Here is a 25,787-nt window from a genome sequence, read left to right as displayed (position 1 = left end):
CTTTGCCTTTCGTGGTTAGCACATCTGAAGAAGCACTAAGTGGTAACATCTCTGCTGAGCTTAAGTTCTTCCCTGAAAGCCAGAGAAACTTAATCTGAAACCCAGGCTCCTGGAGGTGAATCATTAGAAGAAAACGTTAAGGTTTAGAAATAACAGTGTCCCTCTGGGAGCCTTGCGTTAACACCACGTATGGAACTGTCCTCACTGAGCTTGGACAGGAACCTGGAATTTTCTCCATACCATATAAAAACAAAAGTGTATGGTTTTTCTCTGATGAGCTTGAACTTGGTTTCTGGAGTTGTGGTCTCTGAAGCCTCTATTCACTTATGGTGGTTCTTCTGCCCCTTCTCGAAAGATGCAACTTCAGCGGCTTGTGTGCGGCACGGTTGTGAGTAGCCGGGCAGTTTCTTAAGAAAAACAACATTCTTGAACTGAGAAGAACATCTGCTCTGTGTCTGATCATCAGAAACCTCCAACTTCGCTAGCAAGTTGTAACATTTGAACCGATCACCCAAGGCATATCTTGGCACATTAAGGAAATGTACACTCAATAAAGATGCTATTGTACGTGTCTCTAGGGCCCTATTCAAGGATGGAGGAGGGTTCCCCTCCGCCAGGAATGCTTGTTTATGAAGTTGTAGCTGCGTGGTACCATTTATAGGACCCAGGCAGATAGGCAAATGAGTGTGGCCCACAGGACTCAGCTAAGCCTTTCCTCGTCAAGCTGAAATGGGCCATCGAGTGGCTGCCGAGGGGCGGGGATGCGGCCCCCACCCCGAGCACATTCTGGTATGTAAAAATTACGCTCATAAAATGTTGGAAAGAAGAGGAGACCTTCTAAGGGGCCCCACATCAAGTCACCCGTGGGGGAACGGACCACTTCCCATCTGTTTTAAATTAAATGTGTTTATTTTCTTTGCATCTCGCTCCCCAGCTCATTGTAATCGGTTAGAAAATGTCTTCTGTGATGTTAACTGAAAGCATATTTTTTAATAAGTTGAACTGGCTCTTTGCTTTCACACACAAGGCAATGACATGGCTTCTTTCACCGTGACTCTGGCGTGTCCTCCGTGGCAGCTGTTGGACGGTGCCTGGGGCTCTATTTGTTCAACACTCGTTTTTTGTTCCCTGTGACGCCCCAGACTCTATGCTGGGTGTTAGGGGTAGAGTGGAGACAAGAGCGTCAGTGACTAAATACATAAAGTAATTGTCCTTCGTGAAAGTGCTAGAAGGGACATAAGCAAGGGACAGGGAGAGTGTCATTGTCAAGGACCACCTTCTGAACTGGGTGGGCTGGCTCTCTGGGCTAGAGGATTTGGATCTGAGGCCTGAAGGGTCAGAACAAGCCATTCAGATAGAACCTGGGAGATGAGTATTCCAGGCAGAGGAAACAGCTGTGTAAAGGCCTTGAGACAGTCAAGGGTTTGCAACATTTGAGGAAGAGAAAACAAGCCAGGGTGGTTGGAATAGACGGAGAAAGGGAAAGTGGGGAGGGATGAGGCTGGAGCAGGGCCGGGGCAGGCAGGGCCTCCTGGGGAACGCTCAGGATTTTAGATTTTATTCTAGAAGCCACAGAACGGCAGGAGAAAATGCCAGGCTTGGGTTCGCCTCTTTCGAGGATTAGGTGGGCAAAATTGAGAAGGACAGATTGGAGAGGGGAGGGATGCCGCGGAGGCGCCAGGTGGGAGGGGCTTGTATCAGTCCAGGTAGTGGTGACGCAGCACACTTTGGCGTGGCATCCTTGGAGACGGAGGTCAAAGGGTGGGATTCAGAGGTTCTGGAGGTTAGACTTGACAGGACCTGCTGATGCATCAGCCAGAGCGGGGGGGGGCGGGGGGGAGAGGAAGACTCTAGAACTCAAGGGATCTGGTGGTGTTTTGACCTTAGCAACGGGGCAGTTGAGGGTGCTATTTACAAAAAGGAGAAATCCAGGGGCAGGGCTGTTTCGTGGGAAGGCGGGGAACAGAAGTCCGTTCCAAACATATTGAGTGGGCAGTTCTGTTACTAAGCTCCGTGTAGAAAGGTCTCTTAGCTCTAAGTCTCCTGAAAGGACACACTTTGTAATTTATCGTTATAACTTTAGAAGTAATGATGGAAACATTTGGAGGAACGTGTGACGGAGCTTGAGACGGGGGAATCGGAGATGATTCAAGGGCTGGCAATAAATCTAGCGACGAACATCGCGTATGGAAACACATAACCGCAGATTTTCTCCTTTGCAAAGTCTCGTTGGACTTTATTCCTATATTGGAATAAAAGTGCTGGATGAGGTGTGTGTGCAGGGAGTCTGAGAGCTGTTTGTGCCGAGAGGGATGGCTGAAACATCCAGAAAGGCCGAGGTGAATTACGGTGCAGAGAAGCAAGTGTTAATACTCAGGGCTTGGAAAGCGTGCCTAGGGAGGGGTACAATCTGCTTATCTAATGTCATCCTTTCAGTTCCAGCAAGGGGAACCCATCTTCTTAAGCTACTCTTTAAAAATGACATTTTCTCTGTACATCAGGTATTGAAGAAAAAAAAGGGGGAACGGAGGCACCTCTGAACGTTTCTTCAGCGGAGTCTCTGCCTTCCTATTGATTTTCAGCAGACTCTGTTTTCCCACCAGCCTGCCCACTTCCGAGTACAGGCAGTCCCATGCTTTTCTTTGCTTTGCTTGTCTCTTTTCCTGTTTGCTGCTCTAAAGGCGTCCGTGGTGCTTTTAGGAAGCATAGCGTTTGGATGCTTGTTGACCAGCCTGTACTGCAAAATGTTAACCTGAGGTTATCACAGGTAGCTGACTTGGAAGAAAAGCTTTTCCCAGTGGGTTTCTGGTTTGTGTGCCTAGGATCTCAGAGTCGTGCAGGGGAAAGTCTTCTAGTTTTGGTAGAAAAAGCTTAATTTGGGGGTCAGAGAGGCTTGGGTTGAGTTCTTAGCTCTACTGTCTTCTAGCTTGTGACTTAAAGTTTTTAAAAATTGAAGTACAGTTGCTGTACAATACTATATAAGTCACAGGAGTCCTAAATAGTGATTCACAATTTTTAAAGGTTATACTCCATTTATAGTTATTATAAAATATTGGCTATATTCCCTTTGTTGTACAATATATCCTTGTAGCTTATTTTATACCTAATAATTCGTACCTCTTAATCTCCTACCCCTATATTGCCCCTCCCTCCTTCCCCCTCCCCACTAATAACCACTAGTTTGTTCTCTGTATCTCTGAGTCTGCTTCTTTTTTTGTTTGTTTGTTTTTGCGGTACGTGGGCCTCTCACTGTTGTGGCCTCTCCCGTTGTGGAGCACAGGCTCTGGACGCACAGGCTCAGCGGCCCAGCCGCTCCGTGGCATGTGGGATCTTCCCGGACCGGGGCACGAACCCACGTCCCCTGCATCGGCAGGTGGACTCTCAACCACTGCGCCACCAGGGAAGCCCTGCTTCTTTTTTTATCATATTCACTAGTTTGTTGTATTTTTTAGATTCCACATATAAGTGGTATCATACAGTATTTCTGACAACATTTTTGAACCCTGTGTTTTCATCTGGAAGATGTGGGTAATGAGATATATGTAAATTGCAGAGGAGTGGTAAAGATGAGATGAGATGACATATGTGAAGTTCTTAGCATGAGACTTAATTCATACTGGTTACCACAAATATTATTATTAGACTTACAAACTCAATGGTTGTCAATTGGACAGGAAACAAACGTCCCTGGTTTGTAGCTCTGTAAAGGCTGTTGACAAGCATCACAGCCGTGTGTGCAGGGGTGCTGGGGTAGGGTTCTCCATTCCAGTCTAACAGAAGTTGCACGCTGCACGTCCTGATTGTATAATTAAAATCAGCCATTTTTTCAGTTTGAATGAAAACTGTAAATTGAACAAGTAAGTTAAAAAATGGGAACCTTTTCTATGCAATGTGGATTACAAACTTCTCTCGAAGAACCATCTGGTGACATGGGCCCCCCACCATTCCAGATGGCAACCATCAGCTGTGACTTAGAAGCTGATGGTAAGGTACCATGTGTCCTTCCCTGCTCCCTGCCCCTCTTAGAGAGCCTGGTCTTATATTTTATATGCGCCCTTGGCTAGCTTGTATGACCTTGGGCAAATTCTTCTACTCTTTTAGCCTTGGTTCCCCCATCTGTAAAATGGAGACGTTAATAATAAAGCTAACCCCAGAAGTTTCTTTTGAGGATGAAAGAACATCGACAACAAGTTTTTCCACAGTGCTTGGCATACAGAAAGCACTCAGGGCTAGCTGCTGTTGTCGCCATCAGAGCACTTTGCAAATTAATAGCCATCTGATTGTAATACATACTTAGACGGACACTGATAGAAGTTGAACTGTGGCTAAGACAGACATATGTTATAGACATATCATATTTTTGAAAAAATACCAATACTGTTTTCTTTTTTGTACACCCTTGTACTTGATCCAATCCCCACTCCCCTTCCAGGGAGAAGCTTTTAGGCTGGATCTCGTCCATCACATCCACTCTCTACTCTTCTCCATCTTGGAGCTGACCAGTTGGGTTCTATCAGTGGAACCCCAGCCTCTGGTGTCCAGTTAGGTTTGGCCAATGGGATGCTCCAGTGAGGGGGAGGGGAATCAAAAGAAGGGAGGATAATCATGTCAGTATTTATTCCTGTCCGGTTCCTTCCCTGAGAAGTTGCCTTGAGCCTGCGAAGATCCCAACCCAAGGATACTGGTTCTTTTTACACACTGTCTCCATCTGGGTTTGGAGAACACTTCCCTCAGACTCTCAGGTCTTGGACCTATAGGTGGTAATGATTACATCATTACTAGTCCCAGGCAACATGCTATTTCTTGCTTTTCCCCTATACCTCTCCCATAACTTTGTAAAGCCACTTTGATTTATCCTGTGTCATCAGGACATTCCACTGTCCTGGAGAAAATTAGGATTATTAAAGCAGAAAGCAAAGAAAATGAAGTCAATTTTAAGATCCTGGCATTTCGAATCCACAGCGAGGTAGAAGCCAGGCTTTGTGCAGAGAGAAAGGGTTTTCTAAATTCCAAAAGGCTTCCTTTAACGCATAAAGAGCCAGGCTAGACCAAGGAGGGTCAAAGCCATAGTGCAGAGCAGGCAGAGGAAATGCCTTCGGGGAAGTGTCCACAGGACGGGAAAAGGATGTGAAGACCGTGGCCACAGGAGGGCGATCCTGAGCGGAAAGCTAGGATGCTGACCGCAGCTCGGCCACCGAGAAGTGACTGTCTCCTCCCTCGGCGCCCCCTGGCCCCAACCTGGTTTAAGCAAAATTAGGGGGTGGGAAGCCCTCACAGAAACCCCGGGAGGTGTGGGGGAGAGTCCCCCATGCGCTCCCAGTGTGTCTGCCAGGGTTTGGAGGTGGCGGAACAGCCAGGACGCTGGGCTCCTCGTGGCCCCGGTGACAGGTGGCCGAGGTGTTGAGAGCGGCAGTCCTGGCACAGACCTGTGTTCAGGGCAAGGAAGCAGGAGGCCACAACGCATAGGGACCTGGTGATTTGAGGGACCCCAGGGACCATGGGCTGCAGCAGCAGATGACAGCAGGACACCACGAGGGGCAGCAAGATCTGCCACCCCTGAGTCATCAGCAGCCCAGGACATTTAGAGACAAGACAGGCCCATAGCCAAGGACTCCGAGGACGCCTGTCACCTCCCTCTGCACCCGGTCCCTGCTGGGAAGGAGTGGGAGAAACGACCCCTTGATGGAGGGAAGGAACAGCCTGTGAGCTGACTCTTGATTTACCCAAACGAGGCTGAGTTAATGTCAAAGTGAAATGTCTCAGAGAACAGAATAAGTTACCCTTAATTGGCAATTTTTATTTTTCTTGGCCATCAGGAGGAATGGAAACTCCAGCGTCACAGACTAGTGATAAACCTCCTCTAGCTTCATTTTTCCCACACCCCTGTGCTCTGTGTACATTTCAATGCCGTCTCCTCGACTTTCTTACAAGATGGGTCCTTTACACTGGACCCTTGTCTTTTGAGCCACATTGAGTCAAACTAAAGGTGGTGAATCTATTCCGTCTAATACAATGCCTTTTACTTATTAAATTATTTTTACTATAGTAACTCTAAAGTTATTATATTATTATTTCTTTCTTTTTATTTCTTTCTTATTAAAGAAAGAAAGAAAAATGTGCATATCCCCTCTACCATACCACAAAGACATCCACTTTAAAAAAAGTGGTTTTCTCATCCATGTTGCTAAAATCCTAGCTGACATGTTGGTTAAACCCTCTGCTTAAGGAAGGCTCTGCTACCAACACTCAGAGACGGTCCCCAATGACATAAAGGAAGAGAGATTTGAGCTGATTACCTGACCTTGTCATATGGCATCGGGCTTCTGCTCACTTGGGAGACCTTCCAGTTAGTGAAATGGGACATTCTTCGGACGGTGTTCAGATTCCACAGTGTGGACAGGATTTCACTCTTTGCTTCCTACTTCTTAGCCTTTGCCCTCATACAAAATCCCAGGCTTCACGGGAATTCCTCTCCATCCTTTCTCTGGCATCCTAGACCCTGGTTCTGGGACTCTGGACTTATTTGGAATTCTCTGGACGTTATGATGCTGCCGATGGAATTCCTAAGCCTTTTTGAGCTGGAGTCCTAAAGACGAGATCTTAGCTCTTGCTGACCTCGGCACGGTTTTTTCTCCTTTGTGCTCTAATGCACATGACATTGGGGGAGTGTTTTCCTTGGACAGGGGAATGAGCAGTGAAGCAAAATATATCCCCCTGCTCTTGGGTGTATTGCCCTGATTGGGAAGCATAGGTTGTTCCAAACGATGGCTTATTCTTGTGCTTCCATTGACTTGGAACTGGAAAGAGATGCGATCAGATCTGCCCACATCCAGGAGTAGGGGAGATGCCTATTTCAACAGGATTGCCTCCCAGCTTCATCTAGATGTGAGATTATGGGTCTAGGACCCTACTGTGGTAAAGGCAAGCCGCTGGTGTTTTGAGATGCCATTTGGTGTTCTCTCCAAATATTCCCAGGGGTGTTCCCTCTGCCGTCCACAGTTTGCATGTTCTTCCAGAAGAGCCTTGGCTCATGGCCACCTTGGGGCCACACAGGAAGTTCTCAGTACCGGCAATCATGCTCCTGTGGACTGGCTTTTCAACTCTGACGGCAGAGGCTCTTCTTATATCAGCCCTGGGGAGTCAAATGGAGGAAATCCTGAATAAAATCTAGACACAAAATGTATGGACAAATGGGTGAAATAAATAAGCCATTTAATTGAGACTTTATAGTTTTTCCCATGAAAAACCAGGCTTTTTTTTTTTTTTCGTTCCTGAGGCCTGCTGTACTAGCTTTGCTGACGTTATCAGATGTTAAATCACACTGACTGAATAAAATGGGAAAAATCAGATCATGACAAACCAGCTTGGTGTTATTTCTATCATGATTTCCTCTTTGACCCATGCATACATAATGGATCAAAAGAACCATTTTTAGTTTCCAAATATACAAGAGTATTTTTGGCTTTTTTTGCGGGGGGAATTGAGTTCTCACTGTATTGTATTGTGGCAGAGAATATAGTACATGTGTTTTACTGATTCTTTGATTTTTTTTAACATCTTTATTGGAGTATAATTGCTTTACAATGGTGAGTTCGTTTCTGCTGTATAACAAAGTGAATCAGCTATACATATATATATATCCCCATATCCCCTCCCTCTTGCGTCTCCCTCCCACCCTCCCTATCCCACCCCTCTAGGTGGTCACAAAGCACCGAGCTGATCTCCCTGTGCTATGCAGCTGCTTCCCACTAGCTATTTATTTTACATTTGGTAGTGTATATATGTCAATGCCACTCTCTCACTTCCTTGATATTTATTGAGATGTCCTTTACGGTCTAGTGTGTGCTCAATTTTTAGAAATATTCCTCGAAGACTTGAAAAGAATGCAGATTATCTAAGAGTTGAGATAAAGTTCTAAATATGTGAATTTTATAAGGGTCTTAATCATGCTGTTCAGCATCATTATTAATTTTTGATCACTTCATAACAGACGAATGTTAAAATCATAATTTAAGAAATTCAGTATTTCACAATTCTATTGACCTTTACTCTCTATGAAATTACCGCTTTTGTGGGTCAACCGAATATTTAAAATTTTATGTGGTTCAATGTAATATTTTGAGGCTATGTTGCTGATGCTGGTTGTCTCTGGAATCAGAATCAGAAATCATGAGAGAGGGAAGAAAACGTCCCATCAAGAACCCAAATATTGGGACTTCCCTCGTGGCGCAGTGGTTAAGAATCCGCCTGCCAATGCAGGGGACACAGGTTCGAGCCCTGGTCTGGGAAGATCCCACATGCCACGGAGCAACTAAGCCCGTGCGCCACAACTACTGAGCCTGCGCTCTAGAGCCCGCGAGTCACAACTACTGAAGCCTGCGCACCTAGAGTGTGCTCTGCAACAAGAGAAACCACTGCGGTGAGAAGCCCGCACACTGCAACGAAGACCCAACGCAGCCAAAACTAAAAAAAAGAACCCAAATATTTCAGAGAGAAGCTAAGTCAGGATGTGTCCGTGTGACGCAGGGCATTGAGCCTCCGAGCAGTGGAGCAGTTCTTTTATGGAGTCAGTATTTATTGAGAGCCAGGAACTGTGCAAAGCACTGAGATACTTAAAAAGATAAGTAAGACCGCTCCTGCCTTCAGGGAACTTAGAGGAGGGAGAGAACATGATGTAAACAAGTACAGCGTTCCACATACAGGGCGTGGGAGAGGCGGAAGAGAGAGAGTAGTCAGAGCCGTCAATCCTGGGGTGCAAGGTCTGAAAAGGATTCCGAAAGGAGTGTCTTCACGAGCCGGACGCCAGAACACTGAGAGGCTAGCAGGAGATTTCGAGAAACCTAAGCCTATTGCACTAGGAAGCGGTGATTCCCTTTGGGTCAGACTGGACGATATTTGAGGTCATTAAAACTGTGAGGTTTGAAGAATTTTCTTTCTTTTTTAAAATACAGAAGAGGAAGATTTCAGCGAATGATGTAAATGGACCTAGAATTCTGGGTCTGGATTCCAGATTCACCATTCCAGCTACAGAGGCCACCGTGGTAGCCACCCTAAGCCGTGCACGCTGGTGCCTTGAGGCCATGGTGTCTCCTTTGTCTCCCGAAGATACGCCATCTTTGGAGAGACCTGGAATCGGAGCTTAGTTAAACTGCAGCCTTCCTTCAGGAGGAGTGGGTAGAAGGGAGCTGGGATGATGGAGGAATGACCGCTTTTCCACGGACACTGTCAGTTAAAAGAGACTAAAAGAGGCCCCCCGAGAAGAGGGTTAAGGAACGGTAATTACTCCACTAGAGAAGCAGCTGAGAGCTGGATCTATACGGGTTCAGGTATTTGTTCTGCGCCCTGCCCAGGGCTTGGTCCTACATGATGAAGCTGGTGGTCATTTTGTTCCTTACACCTCAGTATGAAAATGGATTCCAGGTTAAATGTCAAGTATTAAGATTAGACTCAATACAACTTTATAAAATTCATCAGCCTGAGAAGCTATAATGATGTAGATGGAGAAAAGCTGATGCTTACCTTAACTGTTTCTAAAAAGAGAGAGAAAAGAGAGAGAGAATGGAAGAGACAAACTACAATAGCAAATCTTCTTCTACTGAAAAAAATATCTGTTTGTATAAGATGATCAGTCTCTTCATTCAATGTTATTATTCTTTATTCATTAAAACATGTTTCCGAGGTATTACTACTTGAAAAACCTGTTAGCTCTAATTGAAATTACTTCATATATGCATGGAAAAGAGTCATAAAAAATGTCTTGAAAATGTAATAATTCATATACTTCACCAGATGCTTAGATGATCTCATTCATTCATTGATTATTCAACAAAAATATATCCCATGCCAACCCTGCCCTGGGCATTGTGCCACCCAGTCCAAAGTTGGGGCATTTCATTATGTAGTGGGACACGTGAAAAGATGTTCCAGAAACTTCTTTAAAAGTCACTTTATGGTTTCCGCTGAAACCGTAGATGAGTTTAAATGCAGACACGTGAGGACAGAAACGTGGTTTAGATGACGTTACCAGTCACAAAAGACAAATTTTCCTTCCCTGTTGAATTCTAATAGATTGGAACTAAAAATGAATTATCTATGATGCTCTTAATACACTCTATTGGTAAACAAGGAATGTGTTTATTTTACTTAGAAAAGGCTTTGTGGGGGGCCTTCTTCGTGGCACGTTCTTTCTTTTTTAGGGATCATACCCAAATGGTTCTTTTTATAAAAGTGTATCATAAAATCTCCAACATAGCCCTCAAAAGGAAACAGGTCCACATAAAATAACGGAGGTTTTGCTTGGATCTTCCAAAGAGGTGAAGTATGTCATTGACAAAACCGGAACGACCTCAGTGTGACGGGGCAGCTGAGAACCAGAGGAGTCAACAATTTGGGGGGAAATGGAAGCACCCAGGGCCTTTGGTGAATAAATGCTGGAAACGTCTGGGGAGATTTGGAAGTATTGCAGGCAGCCACTGCGTAATCGGGGGGCTGCTTCTTCTGCATGATCGTATCTAGACGGGGAAAAGGGAAAGTATGTTCAGTGGGATAGTCATGGCATCGGATCACACACACACAACATGCGTATATGTGGACTACATGCATATACATTTGATCACACGCATTATCTACATATATTTATAGTACAATTTTTACATCATATATATTTTTTGCGGTACGCGGGCCTCTCACCGCTGTGGCCTCTCCCGTTGCGGAGCACAGGCTCCGGACGCGCAGGCCCGGCGGCCATGGCTCACGGGCCCAGCCGCCCCATGGCATGTGGGATCCTCCCGGACCGGGGCACGAACCCTCGTCCCCTGCATCGGCAGGCAGACTCCCAACCACTGCGCCACCAGGGAAGCCCTTTACATCATATATTGTACAATTGAATGCTGCTGAATTCCAGAGCCCACTGTTTTTTCCACTCTATATTGATGTCCAGAGAACAAATCATTGAAAACTTTAAAAATCAAATTGTGTGAACTTGGGCACATTTTTTTTCTCTGGGCTTCATTTGACCATTTTGAAAAGGGGAATCACAGAAATCTCACCGCCTGTCGTCAAAGGTTGCTGGAAAATTCAATGAAATAATCAAGTCAAAGTGCTCAGTAAGCTATACGAAGTGATGTACAAAAATAGTATTGTAAATGTACTTTATAAACGTAGGGACCAGATGTCTTAATTTTACGATTGTGCAAGGAAACCAAAGGAAATTACCAAAATGTAGCCATTGACTTAGGCAAAGATCAAACAGAATGACAAAAATACTTATTATTTCAACTTAAGGAAAATAAAATGAACAACGTCTTTGTTTAGAACAGTGGAATGTTGATGATTGTTCAGGCTGAGTGCTGAGTACCAGGGATCCTCATTGCTTTTGCGTGTTTGAAATTTTTCATCTGAACAAAAATATGAAAAACGGTTGTTTGACTGTTAACATTAGGTAGGTTGGTGCTTATGAACAAGGACTCAGGAGCTAGAAGGCCAGGGTTCGAATCTTGCTTCTGCTAGTGTGCTGTCACACTTGCTGTGTGACCTTCAGCAAGGTATTTGTGCCTTAATGGCCTTGTCTATAAGATGAGGTTAATCATAGCGCCTATATCGTAGGCTTGTTCAGAGAATTAAAGAACTTCATATTTGACAAGCACTTAGTAAATTATGTATAAGCGTTTGGTAAAATAAAAATCTTTCGGGTTCTGAATAGGTACTATTATTTACAAGGAACATGAGGCTCAAAAAAGTCAAACGACTTCCTCAAGGTCACGGAGTTAGTAAGTGGCTTTGCCTGGGTTTGATTCTGGCTCAGGCTGTGACTCTAAAAGCTTGGCTCTAAAGGCCAGCGCGGTGTCCCGTGGGAGAGTTTCTACAATTCAGCCAAGTCGTAATTTGGCAAATGATACCATATTCACCCTTGTGTTTAAGGGCATTTTGGAGGTCAGGAGGGTTGCTGGGCGGGTCTGTTTGCAGGAGGCCCAAGGAGCAAGTACTAAGTAGGGGTGCAATGGGAGACCCTCTCTTGTGACCCCAGACCTTTCTGGAAGGGCTTTGAAGGAGGTCAGAATTCCCTGGGGGCAGAGGTGGGGCCTGAGGAATTCTTTGCAGACTGTTATTGGGCCTCTTACTCCACAGAGATGGCGCAAAAGCTGCTACGGATGTGACGTTCCAGAAACTGTTCAAAGAGCTTTACACATATGAGTGCATTCAGAGCATAGGTGCTAACCTGGATTCTCTTAGCCTACCCGCCCAAACTCCGGAAGCTTGAATCCTCCTTCAGATTTACTGCCATTATTTTGCACGTTGGGCCCATTTGACCTCTTCCACAATTCTGTGTGGGAAACTATAGTTATCATCTCCTTTCTAGAATTGGGAGAAACTGGAGTCTGGGGAGAGTTTGAGACTTTTGGACCACTGACCAAAAAGTAGTGAACCTCTGGTGGGAAAGACTGATTACCCTGGTCCATTTGGGCTGCTGTAACAGAATACCATATGTGGGTTTCTCACAGTTCTGGAGGCTGGAGGTCCAAAGTCAAGGCACCGGCAGATTTAGTGCCTGGTGAGGGTCTGTCTCTTGGTTCATAGACTGCTGTCTTTTTGCCATGTCCTCACATGTTGGAAGGAGCAGGAAAGTTCTCTGGGGTCTCTGTTATAAGGGCACTAATACCATTCATGGCGGCTCCACCCTCATGACCTAATCGCCTCCCAAAGGCCCCACCTCCAAATACGGTCACACTGGGCGTTAGGATATAAAATGTGAATTTGGGGCGGGAGGATGCAAATTCTATAGCACTGATGTTCATAAAAACAGATGTTGCACGATACTGAAAATATGAACTTCCAAATAAATGCCAAAAAAAAAAATTTAGCTCATGAAATTATTTGTAAAACAGCAATCCTAGATCCTTAGGGAATAATATACATGCCAGATTTTTCTACAAGCTTGTTAATTATGTTTTTTTCCAGGCAGATAGATAGGCAACTCTTTGCAAAGCCGCTATGGAATGATTTCATTCTTTAAGGACAGATTTTCAAGGTTTTGGGGCCTCACTGAAACATGGCCAAGTTGTGTCATCTGAGAATTCTTGGGATTATCAAATATAGGAGGAGAAGCCCACTGATCTACCCAGTCCATTCAGATGACACTGCAGGGAGAATTTAATCAGAATATCTTTCATATAAAATGGCATTTCCGGAGATTTATGTAAAAAGAGTGAATATAAAGGATTATGATGAAGACAGCCTATTTCTTTTTCCTTTTGTTTTGTTTTTTTTTTTTTTACATCTTTATTGGAGTACAATTGCTTTACAATGGTGTGTTAGTTTCTGCTTTATAACAAAGTGAATCAGTTATACATATACATATGTTCCCATATCTCTTCCCTCTTGCGTCTCCCTCCCTCCCACCCTCCCTATCCCACCCCTCTAGGTGGTCACAAAGCACCAAGCTGATCTCCCTGTGCTATGTGGCTGCTTCCCACTAGCTATCCATTTCACGTTTGGTAGTGCATATATGTCCATGCCACTCTCTCACTTTGTCACAGCTTACCCTTCCCCCTCCCCATATCCTCAAGTCTATTCTCTAGTAGGTCTGTGTCTTTATTCCCGTCCTGCCATTAGGTTCTTCATGACATTTTTTTTCCTTAGATTCCATATATATGTGTTAGCATATGGTATTTGTTTTCCTCTTTCTGACTTACTTCACTCTGTATGACAGACTCTAAGTCCATCCACCTCACTACAAATAACTCAATTTCATTTCTTTTTATGGCTGAGTAATATATACAATGGAATATTACTCTGCTATAAAAAGGCAGCCTATTTGCAGAAAGTTTCCTTTTTCACCTAATCACCAGCTAATGTAACTTGGAGGGAAGCCAGGGTGGCGCCCGTAACCTTCCTTGGTCATTTAGTGTCTTTGAGGGGGACATACACGGACTTTTTAAGTAGCAACAGGCCAGCTGGGTCTCCGCTGTCCACACGGTGACTTCACCACCAAAGCTGGGGGTAGCAAGGAGATCAAGAGGAGAGTCATCCACAGCGAAGACGTATTTTGTGTGGAGCCGTCCCCCTTTCCCAGAGTAGTCAGCAACCCCCCGAATGTTCTGGAAAGAACCACAGAGGAAGACACTAGTCTGAGTGCCCAGAGGTGGTAGGTTACCCTTGCAGAGTGGACGGGGGGATTCTGACAGCCCCACCCTCCAAAATGAGCTCTGGGAAGCCTGAAGCAGGACTCTGAGCTCCCAGCCATGGCCCCCCCAATCCCCCCACCCCGCCCTGTGGAGGACGTGCGCTGGGATGCCGTATCCAGACTGCTTTCTGCTCTGGGTACTAATGACTGGGTGAATCAGACACACAACAGCCAGTGTCTGCTCTCACCAGTGATCTTGTGGTTCATTTCTCCCACCGTAACCCATTAATTGTCCCCCGTCAACATACTCTTGGAATCACTGTATTTTTCTCTTCGTGTTTATGCTGATTACGTATATGTTGGTCTTGCCTCCTGTGCGCCCTCTTTGAAGGCTGGGGATGGGTCTCCTCTCCAGCATCTGTTATCCTGAGTGTCTGCTAACAGGTCATCGTGCCCCAAGGGGGTGTGGGAAATGCTTCTTTACCCACCATCCAGTTTCTCTGTATGTCCTGCCTTCTGCTCTGGGAGCTGGCCTGACCAAACCTTCGATGACGTCTGGTCAAGGCAGTCCAGGTCAATGCCATTCACGGATAATAAGTTCCTCCTATGCTCGTAACACAGAGCTAGGCTCTTTAAGTGACTGAGATGCAGCCTGGGTCTTCCAGAGCCTTTCGAGTCAGAGGAGGCATGAGAGGAGCATTTCCAGCCTTGCTGTTAACACTCTCTGTTGGGTACCATTAGTCGTGAAATGTGTCATCAGTAATTTGTTACTACTAATAAAGTACTGAGTGAGGATGACTTATTTTTTAAAAATAAGTTTGGGACTTCCCTGCTGGCCCAGTGGTTAAGAATCCACCTGCCAATGCAGGGGACATGGGTTCGAGCCCTGGTCTGGGAAGATCCCACATGCTGCAGAGCAACTAAGCCCGAGCGCCACAGCTACTGAGCCTGCGCTCTAGAACCCACGAGCCACAACTACTGAGCCCGCGAGCCACAACTACTGAAGTCCACGTGCCTCGAGCCCGTGCTCCACAAGAGAAGCCACCGCAAGGAGAAGACCGTGCACTGCAACGAAGAGTAGCCCCCGCTTGCTGCAACTAGAGAAAGCCCGCACGCAGCAATGAAGACCCAGCACAGCCAAACATAAATAAATAAATAAATAAAGTGAAGTGCTAAAGACTTAAAAATAAATAAATAAAAATAAGTTTGAGTGGATTCAGAGTTATTTTATAGTACCCCCTCATCATGTTTCTAGCATTATTTATAAGTGTGAAACTTTGTAGTTTTCAACTTTTTTTCCCCTTCTGGTGCACATGCCTCACACCCCCCCGAGGGCCCGTACAAGACGTGGTTGCTTCATTTCAGCTGAGCCGTAAGGAAGCTGGGAGGCAGCGTATGTGTGTCAACCAGCTTACCGGCTCTGACCCCATGCCTTTCTCGCCAACGCAAGGAAGCTTCTCTGAATGCACATCATTCATGGTGACATGATCACAGATACCATCTTTTACGGGGAGAGGGAAATGCATTCTGATGAGGAAAGAAAGAATGGCTAAAGTTGTTGGCTAGGACAGATCTAAGCTGGGTCTTGAAAGGCAGGCACAACTTGGACCGAGAACTGTGGTGTGCACGGGTCACCCAGCAGTGAAAAGATCTGGGCAAAGTGGCAGAAGGAGGAAAGCGTTGAAAGTGTACGGGGTCCTATGAGTTGTCCAGTGTGGGAAGAATGGTGCTGGGAGGGCTCCACGCTAAGTTGGGAAAAATACTGAAAGCTCTGGATAGAAGATGGAGGTGTTCAGACCTCATTCTGTATAGAGTGCGGAACCAAGTTATCCCAATATGCACACTGATTTGTATATTTCTATGTGCCAGGTGCATAGAATAGTTCTGGAAGAGTTCCCGAAGACATTGTTCTAAATATAACATAGCAGGTAAGGGTCCTGACTCTGGAGACGATTAATCTGGATTCAAAAACTGGCTCTGTCGCTTGTTGGCTATAGACCTGGGTTCACTGTGCCTCAGTTTCTCCACCTGCAAAATGGGGATAATAAAAGTGCTTACGTCATGGAGCTGTTTCTAAACATTAAATGCATTAAGTGCTAAGTATGAAGTGGGTTAAAATATAACTTTGCTCAGAACAAGCACTCAGTCGCTGACAACTGCTAATGGGATGATTTTTATTAGGATCTGGGCTGAGTGATGAAGTGGGTGGCCTGTGGTTGTCTGTTGATGATGTGGGTGAAATATGACACATCTTAATGAATCAAGTCGTATTAGCGGAGTGATTTCAGTCGCTGTGTTGTGTTCTCTGAGCAGTAAGTCGTGTACACAGCCCTCCAGGATGCGGCATCCCATGATAAACACAGACATACAAGTGTGGAAGAGTGAATCCACAGCAAAGCAAAGTGGTACCGATTCACTGGATCGCACAACCCAGGGCCAGACGAAGGTTATGACAACACGTTTCTCTAAGAGTTTGGAGAAGGAAGCGATGCCGTGCAGGTTGGAGACCTCTGGGAAGTCTTGGAGAGCTGAGGAGGAATTTGACCTGGCGATGTCAGTTTGGGTGGGAATTAGGTATCTGGAGAAGGGGGGCGGTGCTTCTGTCCTCTTTCAGGGTGTTGACCCAATCTGGTCATGCTTCTCACTCTGCGTTCTTTCATTTATGCATCGTTTGGTATTTTAAGGTGTTTCCTAAATGTTCTCGAGCTCCATTGCGTGTGTGTCTATGCTTCTCAGGCCTTCATTATCTTTAGGACCTTCCCAATGTAGGGCTCTGTATCATCGTGCTTTCAAGAAGGCATGCTTCTCCGGTTCTACAAATTATAAATATGGCCATCATATTTATCTCTTAGAGATCTATTAATCTGCACGTACAAATCTTTGCACGTTTTCTAGTTTTGAGAAACATTTTTTCCTTCGACCAAATCCTTTTTTTGTTGTTGTTAATTGGTCAGTGGGCCACTTATGGCATAGAGCAAACCTCCATTCACTCCACAGCTGTTTCGAAAAACTGCCTGAAGAGCTCTGCAAAAGAAGCTCCACTGACTTGGCCAAAAGAGAGGAGAGGAGCAGAGGAGAAGAGACCAGGAGGGAGGGTTGTGTGTTCCGTTTTCTCAGTAGCAAAAGCACCAGGAAGCCAAATAGAAGAGAAATGGAGCTCGGAGATATGTGAAAAGGGGGACTGTCTAGAAGATGTTCAATGCAGTCTTTGCTGTTCCTTGCTCACGACTATTCTTTCTTGCATTCACCCTAATTTCCTTTGAAGGAGATAAACACCGTGGAGGGAGGGGCCGCAGGTGATGTCAGATGGGTGGCCTGAAGTGTGGTCAGCATTTGCTGGGCGCCCAGGCTGGCGGTGAAGGACCGCCTGGAGAGTGGCAGATGGTAACGGGAAACACACGCAGAAGATCCCATGACAAGCATTCTGGGAGAGGATCTTCACTCAGCAGTGACCAAAGGGCCCAGGGCAGAGAAAAAGGGTAAGAGAGGTGGGAGGAACAGGAGTTAGTGGCTCAGGAATCAGGGAAATGAGGGGGAGGGAACTGTGTTGATTGGATCTCTAGTGTGTGATGGTTAATCTTACGTAGCAACTTGGCTGGGCTACGGTGCCAAGATATTTCATCAAACCTTATTCTGGGTGTTCCTGCGAGGCTGTTGCTGGGGGTGAGATTTACATTTAAACTGGGGGAGTGTGAATACAGCAGATTGCTCTGCATGGTGTGGGTGGGCCTCATCTAATCAGCTGAAGACCTTATGAGAACAAAAGGCTGACATCCCTGGAGAAGACGGATTTCTGCCAGCACGCTGCCTGTGGACTTGAACTGCACCTCTTTCCTGAGTCTCTAGCCTGCTGCCCTCCCCCATCAGATTTCGGACTTGCAAGCCTCCATAAGTGCCTCCAATTGCTTCAAATAAATCAGTCTCTCTCTCTCTCTCTCTCTCTCTCTGGAGAACACTGACTAATACAGCGGTGTAATAGGTATTCTGTGCATATCTCAGTTCGTTCTTAGGAGCACAATTCCAGGTCTCATAGAGGCTCAGTGGCAGAGACAGTGTCCAAGTCTAAGTCTGACTTCCAATCTCCTACTCTGCTCATCATTCGCTTCTTAGGGTCCAGGGAAGGGCTTTTGAGAAACTTAAACTGGAATCCCTGGCTTCCTGTCTGTGGAGAGTCTAATAGGGGACCTACTGGAGACCCAAGTAACTGGGCTGGCTGCCTCACTGTGTGGTGCTGTCTGAGAGCAGCTGGTCTTCAAGGCTGAGAAATCACAGCCGTGGGTCCTTCCCTCTGAGCCCTTCCGTTTCAGTGGAAGGGGAGGTGCCGTTTCCATCCCAGGTGCCTGGAAGTGCAGCTGAGGAGTCCGTTATCCCATCAACAGCCTGCCAAAGGGATGCCCTGCCGTTCTGTTCCTTCTCAACATTTCCTGGCAGCTGCCGCCCCCTTTACTCCTGCCTCTCTCAGTCTAAACGTGGGGTTTGGAAAGCACAGGGAGGAAGGACGCGAATTCAGGTTCAAGGGATAGGAGAGGACCTCCGACCCAGGTATGACCCACGTCTCCCGTATTCATCTTCCCTGTTTAGAACCGAGAAGCAGAAGGCCTGTGATAAGGAGGGAATTTTCTCATGCTTCCTTTCTGATCTTTGGAAGCTCCAGTTGCAGGATTGCAAAACCAGAGCAGGTTTTTCCAATTGCTTTGGGCAGCAGACTGAGCTCTCAATGTCACAGGCCTGAGCTCTCCACTTCATATATATATATATATTTTTTTTTTTTTAATTTTTATTTATTTTTTAAGTTTATTTTTGGCTGTGTTGGGTCTTGTTGCTGCGTGTGGGCTTTCTCTAGTTGCGGCGAGGGGGGACTACTCTTCACTGTGGTGTGCGGGCTTCTCACTGCGGTGGCTTCTCTTGCTGCGGAGCACGGGCTCTAGGCACGTGGGCTTCAGTAGTTGTGGCACACGGGCTTCAGTAGTTGTGGCACTCGGGCTCAGTAGTTGTGGCTCGCGGGCTCTAGAGCGCAGGCTCAGTAGTTGCGGCGCACGGGCTTAGTTGCTCCGCGGCACGCGGGATCCTCCCGGACCAGGGCTCGAACCTGTGTCCCCTGCATTGGCAGGCGGACTCTCAACCACTGCGCCACCAGGGAAGCCCCTCCACTTCTTGAAATTAGGGCCAGCTGTTGGACAGCTGGCAGCTGTGGAAGGAGGGGGCTGGGAAGTATAAAACTCCACCAGCCTAACTGGCTTTATGCTCCTTTGAGCACTGCAAAGAGAATGCAGAAAGGGAAGCATGCCTTGTTTTCTTCAAAGGTTTTCTCTCAAGGAAATCTTTGTAACTGTAAATAAAATGAGGATGATCTTTTAAGTAGTGAGTGTATCAAAAGTTATACATCCCAAGGAGGATTAAACATATGAAGTGCTATCAATGTGGTCATCTTGACCACAAGCTTTTCTAAGTCTTTGCTGGAGTGTCTGTTCTGTAGTTGCATATCTGCCCCCAGAAGACATGTGTAAAAGCCCAGACGTTCATCACAGAGGAAGCAAGTTAAGGTTAGCAGGTCAGTAACTGTAAGGGGGCTGAGTACCATCATTTCCACAATATGACGGGATTACGAAGCAAAGCCCAACTATAAGTGAGAAAAGAGACACACTTAAAACAAAGTGACTCACAGAGGTTGAACTTAAAGAGTGGGAAAGGTCATGGCAGGCAAATATAAGTTAAAGTCTGACTCTTCATCTTGGTGTCAGACAACGTTAAAGTCATGGCGAAGAGCATGAAATGAAACAAAGAAGGTGCTTTACTATCTTAAAGAGAACCACATTTAAAATAACAAGGGCTTCCCTGGTGGCGCAGTGGTTGAGAGTCCGCCTGCCGATGCAGGGGACACGGGTTCGTGCCCCGGTCCGGGAGGATCCCACATGCCGTGGAGCGGCTGGGCCCGTGAGCCATGGCCGCTGAGCCTGTGCGTCCGGAGCCTGTGCTCCGCAACGGGAGAGACCACAACAGTGAGAGGCCCGGGTACCGCAAAAAGAAAGAAAGAAAAAAAAAAGGCCAGTTGTCCATCCACATATCCTTGTGTTACTGTGCTTTACTCTCCAAGGGGAGAAGCTGAGCTTCTCTGGGAGGGACTGATGGCCCTGGACAGCTTGGTCAGTCACCCAGCAGCCGTTCTCCAGGGACGTTGCACAGACATTCTGGGAATCACCATCTATGAAATTCAAGGGCAGATTCTCAGCTATTCCAGGGATGCAGTGAGAAGGCTTTGCTTTCACCGGCTCTGGCTGTCCATGGAATATGCCTGGTGTTCTTCCCGCAGTGAAGAGAGAGTAAGATGTTTTCTTTTGGCTGTTTTCCCTTCACAGAGAAAACCCTGCAACTCCATATTTTAGGGTGTAGTGCCTTAGCGCATCACCTGGAGACCATAGCTATTTATACAAACAGCAGCAGACCCTGGACAGAGCTAGTGCCAGGATTCCCAGGTCCATTGCTCATCACCCTGACTCACCCTCCTAACACCAGCGCAGTCAGACAGTTAATTGGAACATGGCTCCAGGGCAGAAGAGATCCTGGTTCCATTTCTTAACCATGTTCTATACCCAAATGCCCTTAAAGAGAAGTAAAAAGGTCTGAAAATGAGATCAAGCCAATAGGACGTTTTGAAGACAGCGAAGGGCACAGGATCGAAGAATCACAACTAACTGATAAAGATTTTTTAAAAGAAACCTCCATAATCGTTTATCATTGATCAAGTTTTTGCTGGGTTCTGGGCACTGTACAAAGCACCTCACGTGGATTTTCTCGTCACATCCTCTCAAAAACTCTTTGAGAGGGTGCAGTGATCATCCCCGATGAAAATCGTGACCATGCCAGGGTTTTAGTGGGGTTTAGCAGGTTACAAAGGGCATATGGTAAGTTTTTGGACCCTTTTCATTTCTTAAAAAAAAACAACACGCACACACACAAAACAAAAAACAACAACAAAAACTATATCTGGGTAAAGTCAAGTTTTAGCAAACCTTGAAGAGAAGAAAAACACCCCCATAATCTCTACACTTCTTGGGTTGCCTTTGCAGTAGAAGGGTGTCACGGGCTGGCTGAAAGAGTATGGTCAGACTGATTCACTTTGTTACACAGCAGAAACTAACACACCATTGTGAAGCAATTATACTCCAATAAAGATGTTTTAAAAAACAAACAAAAAAACCCTCCTTCCCTCCTTCCTTCCTTCCGTCCTTCCTCCCCTCCTTCCTGACAAGATGTCGAAGTTAGAAACATCGTCCCTCTGTCCATCCATTTGCCATAAATTATCAACTTTCTTTGGTCACAAACACCTGACACGGTGCCTGGTATGAGTTTGGGTGATGATATATAACTGCGGCTTAAAAATACTTGTTAAAACAGGAATGTGCCCTTTGCAAGGCTTGACTTAAATATGTAAAGGAACAGCATTGCCAGCCACCAATGCAACACTGAGGGAATTCATCTGGTTAATGTAGGTGTCACACTCAGGCAGTTATCCTGAATGTCTCTAGACGTAGAAGTTACTAGTCCTGTAAGTGATATGACTTTTTCTTTTTTCCCCGTGGGGGTGTGTGTGAGTTTGGGGGATTGGTTGGCTCTTAAAAGAATATATCTGATCCACAGAAAGGGGCTGATTCTATCAGGTTTCCTTGCCCTTCTAAGCTTAGCGCTTGTAATTGTTTAAAGAAGAACTAAGATTATCCTGATACCAATGTCTGCAAAAGCCATAAAGTGAAGACAAATCTTTTCGTTGGTCCCAAAGCTCAGGAGGAAGTTAGAGAGAACGGCCCGGCATGGGCTGATCACCCTAGCCCAGCATTTCAATTCCTTCTAGGTCAGTATATTTTTCTGAGATGATCCAGGACACTTCTACAGAGTTGGAAAACTAACATTACATTCAACAACAAATGGCGGCACATAGGGTCATTGCCGTAAGGTCTTTGTTCCCCCAAAGACTTCAGACTAAGTATGTGCTTTTTCTTAGCTCCTCTGACTAGGAAAAGCTACCAGGGGTGTGTAGGAACTTCAGTTATAGGGCAAAGCTACCCGCTCTTCTGGACAAATAAAAGGGATGAGAAGTATGTTCCTAGAAGAAAGTGGAAGCTTTTATCATTGTAGAAAAAAGAATTACTGCCTCGGGGTTATGGCTTTGTTTTGGAGAGAGATGAAGAACTGAGTGGTGTTTTAGGACCACCCTGGTCATCAAGCTTTCAAGGGACTGAAGGACACACTTCCAAAGGGCTGGAAATGGGAGGTCCCCACTGATGCCAACAGTGGGACAGCAGGAGGGAGCTCAGGGTGGCCTTGAGTGGAGATGTCTGGTGCTTTGGAAGGGACGGGATGGGGCCCGTCAGAAGGAGGAGAGAGTGGCCTTGATCTGCTCTCTGTTCCATAATCTCAAGATTGGAGAACTTCCATGGTACTTGGCTTTGGTCAACCATCAGGATGCTGTGGGATGCCACAAAAATCTCACTGTCTCTAAGAAGACTAATTCTGTGAACTCTGGAATTCCCCAGCATAGCAAAGTAGACTATGAGTGGAGGTCATTGCCTACACACCCAGCCCTAGGCTACAAAGAGATTATAATTTTATACAGCATTTCCAAAAGGGTATTTCAAGGAATATGATCGCCATGATGTCAACAGAGGGGTACTGTGGGGAAAAATCATCTGTGTTTAAGGAAGTTTGGAAAATATGTGGTTAAATGAGTTAAACCATTTCTTTTCTACATGATTTCTCAGGGCTTTTCATCTGCTATCCTGAGCTGTGTATGTCTAAGAGGGAGATTGTATACATTTCAAGAGTCAGGTTTCAACGTAAAAGGTGGGTGACACTTCTCCTTACTTTTGGGTTATACCAGTAACAGAATATCATTGGCACATGGCTTAAAGCTGCAGAAGCAGGCATGGATTTGTGTACTTGTGTGAACTCGAGGAAAGAACCAAACCAATGCCTTGTATACAAGGATAGGATTATTGGTGGGGTATGGGGATGAGGCTGGGGTCGGGGGGAGAAAGAGGTTCTTTGTGGCAGAGACTTAGAAAAGTCAGCACCCCTAATTGAAGGTCAAGGGTCCATGATTCTAATTCTGAATCCCTGGATGACCTTTGCAGGGTCACTTGGCCTATCTGGTCGTTTCCCCATACACAAAGCAGAAATTTGAAAACTAAGGGCTTTACAGACTTACGAAAAATCACAAGGATTAAACAAGCCCACGCTGTTAAAATGTTTTGAGCCCTGTGGTCGAGTACACGGGCTAATAACAGGGTGTGGTCCTCACCGCCAGCAGGATTAACTGAGGGGTTTGCCCAGCAGGCACGGAGTCAGTTCCGCCAGAAGTGCGGGCAGCTGGCGCCCTGGGGTCAGGGTGAGTCCCACCCTGTGTGCTGGGGCTGTAGTGGCTTACCTCCCCCAGAGACAGCCCTGAAAACTGGAAAAGAAAGAAAACCTAGAACAATGAGCAGGTGGCCTGTCTCCTGTTGCAGCCGGAAACAAGGCAAAATGGCCCAGCCAACCTTCAACCAATATGACACCGTCCTTTTCTATTAGCCTAGGGCTTTTATGGGAGTGCCCAAGTGGTATCTGCTTGGAGACCCCTAAATCCTATACCAAAGACACGGGACTCCCAAGACAGGGTACATCCAAAAGTAATTTTTTGTGTTGGTGGTGATAGCAAGCTTGTGTACGTTGGGCGTGTAGCAGTATCCGGTGTCCAGACTGTATGCTTCCTGTCTCCCAGTGCTGAGTCACTGGGCTGTCGGGCGGTCTGACTTGAAAAGCCCATGAGGCCGGGCCTGCCACAGGGAAGCGTGGCTCTTTTGAGTAGAGCAAGAGCGCCACCCTGAGTGGTACGTGAGTACTGCAGCCCCTACTGGAAAGCAGTTCGGAGATGGAGCCCAGCAGGCTGATTACCCGAGGCCCTTGGAAGTCTCAGCACCCATTGGAAATCTTCAATTCGAAATTGCCATTTTGATTTCCATCAACAGTTTGGGGCTCCTGGTTACCGACGTCCGCTCTCGCGACTTGGATTTACCCTAATACAAAAACTGATCAGATCCCCGAACCAGTTCTCGACAGCAAAGAACAGGCTGAATCAAGCCGGACCCACGTTTGAAGTGCTCTTTCGTGGGGCTTCTAGCAAGCTGGGCTGTCCCGGGGGCTTGTCCCTGTCTGGCCTCTTGCCTTCTCTCCAGCCTCTGACTCTGCTCATGTTACCATGAGGCAAACAAATGTTTGCCTGTTTACGTTCTCTACCGAATATACCCTAGTACGAGCCAGGTCATCCCGGGCGAGAAATCAGTAAGTTGTGATGTTCTCAGCAAAGACAGTCAGTGGATGGGTGATGGTGGTACCCAGGAATATTAGCTACTGGATATTCATTTTTAGCCTAAGCTTGCATCAGAGGGGCTGTGTAGCTCTCCTCTGGTGGAAGGGAACTCAGAAGGCCCGGATTGAATCTCAGCTCTACTAGTTGATTCATTCAGTATTAAGTGAGCACCTGCCTCGTGTCAGGGTCTGTTCTTTGTGTTGAGGACTTACCAGCTAACAGAAAAGAAAAAAATCCCTGCCCTCGTGGAACTTATGTTATAGCAGGAGGAGGCCAACCGTGAGCATTATAAGTAAGAAAATTATTGTATGACAAGGTGATGAGGTCTGTGGGGAAAATAGCACAGGTCAGGGGGAGGGATAAGGTTGCAATGCTCAGTAGGGTGGACAGGGCAGGACTCTTTAAGAAGACGGCATTTGGGCAAAGACCTGAGGAGGTGAGACGACAAACCATGAGACATTCGGGGAAGAGTTTTCCAGGTGCAGAGAACAGTGTGTGCAAAGGCCCTGAGGTAAGACAGTGCCTGATGTGACACCAGGGAGGCTGGAATGGAGGAACTGAGTGATTAGGGATGGGGAGAAATTTGTAGGGTTTAAGGCCAAGGAGGTATTAGGGTCTGACTGTATAGGGTCTATAGACCGTTGTAAGGGGAACTTTGCCTTTTACCCCGAGGGAGATGGGGAGCCGTCGAAGGGGAAGCCACCTGTGTCTCTGAAACACTGAATATGGGGGATGAGAGACAAAGCAGAGCTGAGTACGAGGATCTTGAGACAAAGGTCCTGAAGGATGGAGCTTCCTTTAGTGGAAATGGGCAAGAGTGTGTTTGGAGCAAGTTTGAGGGAGCAAACTCAGAAGTTCAGCTTTTTACCTGTGAGTCGGAGATCTCGAGAAGGCAGTTTGCTATGTACGTCTGGAGTTTGGGAGAAAAGGCCTGATTTGGAGATAAAAATTGGGGAGATGTCAGTATATCTATGACATTTAAAACCATGAGCTTAGGTAAAATTACCAAGGGAATGAGTATAAGGAGAGGCAACATAAGGAAAAGAAGATTCTAGAACAGAGGTTCTCGGGTAAGGGGTCTCCCTAGTCGCTAGTGAGTCAGGAGTTCACGGGAGAACTCAAGGATGGCCTGTCAGCGTCAATGGTACTATTCGTGCCTATAACCGCAAGGGAACTTACGTAGGTGCCTTAATTGTCGGTGATGCTTTTTTGTCTGACTGCAGCCTACTTCCCTGAGACTCAGTTTTCTTATCTGTAAAATGGGTCTAAGTATAATAACTCATAAGGTTATTGTAGTCATTGAATAAGAAGGTATAAGTAGGG

At 46.2% G+C, this 25,787-nt stretch overlaps 1 long non-coding RNA gene across 5 annotated transcripts in view; it reads left to right on the top strand.

Annotated features, from left to right (window-relative positions):
• LOC137212961 (uncharacterized) overlaps positions 1 to 25,787 on the top strand; it is a 120,891-nt gene that overhangs the window by 67,159 nt on the left and 27,945 nt on the right. For all 5 annotated transcript variants that reach the window (XR_010937730.1, XR_010937729.1, XR_010937733.1 and 2 more), the window contains one exon: positions 22,879 to 22,960. This is a non-coding gene — a long non-coding RNA (uncharacterized lncRNA). The remainder of the gene's footprint in view (positions 1 to 22,878; positions 22,961 to 25,787) is intronic.

Source organism: Pseudorca crassidens, chromosome 19 (assembly GCF_039906515.1).
Source record: "Pseudorca crassidens isolate mPseCra1 chromosome 19, mPseCra1.hap1, whole genome shotgun sequence".
NCBI lineage: Eukaryota > Metazoa > Chordata > Mammalia > Artiodactyla > Delphinidae > Pseudorca > Pseudorca crassidens.
The sequence above is the reverse complement of the archived record's forward strand: the minus strand, read 5'-3'. Positions and strand labels throughout refer to the sequence as shown.